The sequence below is a fragment of the Rhagoletis pomonella genome, unplaced genomic scaffold (assembly GCF_013731165.1).
Source record: "Rhagoletis pomonella isolate Grant_MI unplaced genomic scaffold, Rhpom_1.0 Rhpom_scaffold_00006, whole genome shotgun sequence".
NCBI lineage: Eukaryota > Metazoa > Arthropoda > Insecta > Diptera > Tephritidae > Rhagoletis > Rhagoletis pomonella.
In genome coordinates, this window is record NW_023458560.1 from 34,209,978 (window position 1) to 34,216,730 (window position 6,753).

The 6,753-nt window shown below is 34.9% G+C and overlaps 2 protein-coding genes across 2 annotated transcripts in view; both read left to right on the plus strand.

The window, feature by feature from the left end:
* LOC118740617 (solute carrier organic anion transporter family member 74D) overlaps positions 1–6,753 on the plus strand; it is an 833,870-nt gene that overhangs the window by 579,729 nt on the left and 247,388 nt on the right.
* LOC118740610 (protein bunched, class 1/class 3/D/E isoforms-like) overlaps positions 1–6,753 on the plus strand; it is a 60,006-nt gene that overhangs the window by 10,248 nt on the left and 43,005 nt on the right. The window lies entirely within an intron of this gene.

The window sequence follows — 6,753 nt, forward strand, 5'->3', positions numbered from 1 at the left end:
GTTTGCTTTTTTTTTAAACCGGCCGAAAAGCTCCTTAAACTACCCCAAAAAATTGTTTCTTTGGGAGATAAGTTCAAAGATATTTTAGTGTTTCGTTTTATACATTCAAGCCAGTAGAGCAGAGCTAAATATTCTCTGAAAAACCTAAAAAAGTCCAAGCATTGTTTTTTTAGAAACACACCCAAATCAATCACTCTGAAATATACTTAAAATAATCAATCCGTAGGTTTCATTTTGTGTTCATCAACTTTCCAGCTGACGCAAAAAAAACGCATCAATTGAATTCGAGTAGGCAGCGCAATGTGATAGGCAGCAAATGAAAACTTTGAGAGCTGTCAATAAATGTGAAAGTAAAACAGCCTATTGAATATTGCAGAAATATTTGCAGCAAAAATATTCGCTATTCACTCAAATGAATCAGTCAGTCACTTAGTCTGCTGACAAGCAGCGAAATAAGGCAGACAATAAGTTTTCGAGTACCAAACAAATCGGATTTTTTGTATAAAAAAAAAAAAAAACATAAGCGAATTGTGTACTAAGTAAAATACAACAAAAGCATTAACAAGTGAGTAATTTTTGAAAACTGTCAAAGTGTCTGACTGGTTGTCAGATTTAGCCAAATTTTTCAATTCAAAATAATAATAATTTTTGAGGTATGTTTTTTCCACTGTTTTGAAGTACATTCATATGTACATACCAAGTTGTACATGCTATTTTAAAATTATGATGTGAGTTCATACTCGTATTATCCAATTAGCACATTGCCAGGGGGTCAATAGTTTATTTCTAACGCGTGCAAACGTCTGAGTAGTACTGGTATAGTGGGTACACGCCCACTTGTCTCCAAAATGCGTAATTGCAAAAAATCGTATGCGTGGACAGGTGGCTAAGTGCAGATGTACACACACAAGCATAAGTATGCTTTGAATGCATGAATGTGTGTATGTATGCATGTATCTAGTATGTTGCCATCTGCGGTTTGCTGCAAACATTTGGTAACCTTAACCTAAAAAGTTTTGCACGAAATATAGCAATCTTGTCAGTAGCATTCATGGTTAAATGAATATCTTGATTTCACCGAACAGAAAATTCGTTGACAAATTAATAATATAGCACTAAGGAAATATTGTCTAAGATTTTGCGGTGATTATGTGTTACAAGGACACAAATGAGAAGAAAAATTAAGGCGAAAAATAACCGCTCAATCATAAGTGAAATATTTGCAAAATTTAAGTATAAAAATCAGCAAAACATGTAGTGTTAAATTTATGGAAAACTCTTTATTTTGAGAAAAAAGAAAACCAAGGTTGAAGCGGTATGCCGCTTAGATAAAACCTTCTTTAGAACCAAGACAAAGAATAAACTCTAGAGGTTGGACATATTTTTAGAGGCGAAATAATCGACTTCGTTAGTGCGATACTTAACTTTAAGGTTTAAGAGCTTTTGATTTACAGAGGTAGCGATAGCGATAGGAATACAAAAAAATAAAACTAGTATGGAACGTGCCAAACTACTTACATACGTATTCAACTAAGAAAAAACGCTGATATTGAAATTTTTTTTTCGGAACTGCCTTGTTTAACCTCAAATGGCCTTCGAACCTAAATTCGTCCTGAACTTCTTAAATGAAAAACGAATTGGAAAACGGAAAAAATATGAATTATTACATCGGATTTGCTCTGTCTTTTCGTCCCACTACCGACTTCCGGTTTCGAATGAGCGGGAGCCTATTTTTTAAATAGGATAATGTACTACCGCAGAATCGTATCCTGCGTACAGAAATACATAACTTTTGACGGACAATTTTTTCTGGAATGAACTTCCGGCTAAAATTATGTACTTTCGGTTAGAACTATGCACTTCCTGAAGTTACTGAACAATTACAGAATATATTTCAATTGAAAAGGCATCTAAAATCATAAAAATTTGATTGTTAGGGCGCCTTCCAATGACCGCTTTCAAAGTCGTAAGGTTAACTCTAATTTGGAAGTTAACTACGACTTTCAGTACAAGAGTTTAAAGGTAAAAAATAACTGATGAATAAGCCTAAACTAAAACGCCAGCTAGATAAGTCAGTGACTTTTTGATTTTTCTGTGTAATAATCTTCAATGCAACACTACTCTCGAAATTGTAAATTTTGGCGAAAGATTTCATTTATTGACATAAAATTCATCACCGATACCTAGAAAAGGCTATGAGGACTCTGTACTGTCAATTTCAATGTGGTTTACCGAATTCCGTTGTGGTCGTACCATCCCAAGAAACTTCAGATCGCCCACAGGTTGTTCAAACCAGAAATCGTCGATAAAATCCATGGAACGAGACCTGGATGCTCAGAGAATGACACTAATGGAAGTGGCTGAGAATGTAGGCATCTCAACTGAGCAGGTACAACACATTTTGCATGAATATTTGGCAAGAAAAAGCTATCCCTGCAACCGTGTGATCATAATAAGAAAACAATTTTTATACCAGGAGTTTGACATCCGATTAGATTTAGAAGTATATGTATCAGGGATGAAAAAGTAGGTACAATTGTACCTTTTTCCGACGTTTGATGACTTAAAGGTACATTAGGTACAGCCAGTAGATTTTAGGTACAATTATTATTATTGACCCATATTCGCTTTTTGATTTCTGGAAATATATTTAAAATGCTTTCGAAGTTACTTACGGCAATTTGATTATTTTCTCTAGACTTGTTGCACCTATTAAAAGGAATCGGATAAATTAGCATGTCGGCCGCTGTGGTGTAGTGGTAAGCAGTGCGCGCTTCCACTCCGCAGCACCAGGGTTCAAAGCAACATCGCAGAAATATAGAAACAATTTTTTTCTTAACAGCGGTCGTTCCTCGGCAGGCAATGGCAAACCTCCGAGTGTATTTCTGCTGTATGAAAAACAGCTTCTCATAAAAATACAATCGCCGTTCGGAGTCGGCGTAAAACTGTAGGTCTTTCCGCTTTGTGTGACAACATCAAGGCGCACGCCACAAATCGGAGGAAAAGCTCGGCCAAACACTAACATATGTGTAAGTGCCAATCTATTATTATTATTATAAATTAGCAGACTTTTCGTGTTGTTGCTGGATAAAGAAGTATACTTCGCAAAGTGTGTTTTTTGTCTTTTTCGCCAATATTTCTCAGTAGTCAAAATTGGACAAAAACAACGCTTCTCCGATTCCCATTAGACTATAATCTATGGATATAACCTCAGTTAAAAAAAAACCCGAATCATGTTTAAAGTACATCCATCCTTTGTATTCATGTTTTAAACAAAATTTATAAAAAAACTACAAATGAATGATGTAACTTTTTTTTAGGTACAATCTGTCTCATTTGGGTACATTTATTTTATGATATTAGGTACAATCTGAAATTTCAATTTTTCGTACCTGATATGGATGCTTAATATATATAGAAAAAATTAAGACAGATGAGCTTTCTCAAAGTCGACGGGTTCGCCTCACCTTCGCTGAGTCGAATTACGACGGTCCTTATATTCAAGAGAAGGTAAGGGATTTTCGAAAGCCAAGGGTCTCCAGCGTTACCAACTAATCAGACTTACACTTATATGCAATGTTTCGGTACGCACACCAAATTTTCTCAAATTAATTTCAATTCCCGGGCATCTTTAATTAGGTTTCTACGAAGAAGGATGCTTTGATAAAATGAGTTAGAATTGAGCGTAAACCAAGATATGCTCAGTTGTATGGCTTCTTTGAGGAAGTTTCTCCAAACAGAGAGGCTGTTGTCAGAGTCCCGAAACAATGTCTCCGGGGTAAGAGATTGAATGTGGGCATCACTAAAGCAAATACATATTTTGACAAACCTATTATTTGGAAGTGGCAATACGCTGGACTAAATCTATCGAACAGAAAGAAAACTATGCTGAGAAATTAAAGGCCTCTTAGCTGAAAGAAATACATCTATTTTATTAAAAAAAACATTGACTTCGAAAAATTTCTGAAACAAAAAACTTTCAAGAACGTTGTCGAGAACGATAAATCAGAAAGCACAACGCCAGTGTAGATTAGCTGCCAAACCAAATTGCACAAGAAATGATGGAAATTTGTTTGAAAATACATGACTTTCTTACACTAGACTGGTTCTACCTCTATATGCCATTTCTTTATCGAACTAATGAATTTAGAGATCGGCTCTGAGGAGAGTTGAGAAATTCCTGCATTGCTCTATGACTACACTATTAGGCGTTTTGTTACCGTAAACTGTGAAATTCAATGGGAATACATATATACTTGCGAAACTAGTGAACTAACTACAAAAATGCATCACCTATGGAATACGTTCTCCATCTTCTGTAGGGAATGTTTAGAATATTTATTTATTATTTTTTAATTTCAATACTAACACAAATCGCAAAATGTGATCTGCGTCATGTGCAAATATGGCAAGGTGACTGCCTTGCAATAGCTACAAGATATACCAGCCCAGAGCTCAAACACGCCAGATACTGTGAAGAAATTGAAACAAAAATAGTCAAACCACCAATAATGTCATACACCAAAGCAACAATATTTTCATTCTCAAAATAGATAGGCGAACATAACGAAATGAAAACAAATTGTCATATGCAATCTACTAAATGAAAACGAGCAGAAATTAGGGTAAAATAAAACTTAAAAAAAAAAAACATAAATTAAAATAATATGAAAATAGTCGCTTCGTGACTCAGGAAACATTTTGCATGGTGCAATAACCAGCACGCAGTGGCATAAAGACATTCGAATTTTATTAACAGCGAAGATTAAGTATTTAATTTTATAAAATTGTATTAAGCAATTTACTGTGGCAGCTGACTATAATGGTTCAGAAGAAAAACTACAATAATTTGATGTGATTGAGCAGACCATCTGCATCTGAAGAGCGTCTTTGTTTTTCTTTAAAATATGTATAGAAAATGTGTGCATTCAGATCGAATCAGCTTGCGGCTGATAGACAAACGTCACTCAGTTCATCTTCCTGAAGTTTATTGTTTCAAATTACAACAAAGAACAGCAAATTATTTTACAAATATTTTAATTGCATTCGGTTTGACGCAATCAAATAAGAAAAGTGTATGGCATTTTTTGCATAAAATAATTAGCACAATTTATTTGAATTATGGGCAAGGTTGTGAGAACTTACATATAAATATAAAATGGCGGGCAGTAATTTTGTTGGAGTAAAGTTTGAGAGATGCTTTGATTAGATATGAGTTGAGTTTGCGTAAAAGCAAAAATATTTATGTATATAAATATCCCAAAAAATAAGAAAAAAACTCAACGTTTGAAATGAAAGCTTTTTATGCTTATGTGAAAGCTACTCTGGAATTAAGCTTTTATAAGGCTTTATAGTAGTAATGGGCAGAAAGAGCTTTTAGTCTGTGCATGTCTAAACAAAATGTATTGAAACTTTATAGGAGTGATGCCTATGGACTATGCTCACGAGCTGAAGCTTTTTCGAGCTTTTACATCGACAAAATTGCCCTGAAAGTAGAAAGTCTCCTTCACGCAGATATGCATACAACTATTTGAGTTTAATTCTGTAAGTAAGACTTTTATTAATAAACACTTATTTAACCAAGTGGTAGATATTTCACATGATTTCAGTCTATTACACAGTTTTGGTGTAGTGATGAGCTTTTTTTTTATACATTAGCGAAATATGCCAGAACTTATTTTGCGAATGTATAGAGCCATGCTATGAATAAACAGTCTACAACGATCAGCTTAAACAGGGGTAACAGGATTCGATCCTGAATAAGCTTGCTAGAAAAGCTGTCAGGGTTAGAAATGGATTAATGTACTTATTCATTAAGAATAAAGTCGGTTTTAAAGCTTTATAAAGTGACATTTTAATAAAAATTTTCGGTTTATTTAGTACTTAGAGTCATCTTAATTTTTAAGCTTTAACAAAAATTTTCTGGTGAAGTTCTTTTCTAGGCGGCACTGAAGAGAAGGAAAAAGAGACGCGGAGAACTTTATCTCCATGTTGTAGTTGTTGTAGAGGTTACTCAACACTGCCTGGCACTGGTAAAAGGTGCAATCGTTGCCATCAAGCTCAACTAACGATAAGTTCAGGCAACGTGATACAATAACCAGACCATAATTGCAGTTCTCCTTTGCTATTGGTCGTGATTGAACTCCGTGAGTGAGTAAATACTTGGTGGGGTGCTTAGGGATTGTAGATTGTGGCAGCCAAGTAAATGGATATCTAACTCGTTTAGATTTTCGTGTTGCAGACTCTCTTGATGATCCATTGCGGAGAATCTGTTCAAATCATTAGGAGCAATCATCGCAGTAAATGGTGGGAAAAAATTAATATTACGTGCTCACAACTTCGTCAAGCGTTTGTCAGAGCTTCTCTTTCAGTTTGTGCTGTGGCACTTGATATTATAACTCAAAAGTGTTTGAACGTCGTGCAGTGCGGACGTGTTTGTTTCTTTTGCTCGTCAAGTTCACTCAAACTTCAATGTACATATGTATACTATAGAGTTCTATTTGTGTATACGTGAATAATTTATTAACTGAGACAGTGACTCTTTTGAGACTTATCAAAACTTTGAAATTATTTATTCATTTAATGTAATGCCTTGCTCCTGTGGCAATAAAGTTGATCGTACTCAACAAGAAAAAATACAGTGCGCGAAATGCAATGAAATTTTTCACTTGGCTTGTGTTGGAATAAAGCCTGCTGATGCCGAATTTTTGCTTGCCTCGGAACGGAGTTTTTTTTGTAAAGGCTGCGCGAATG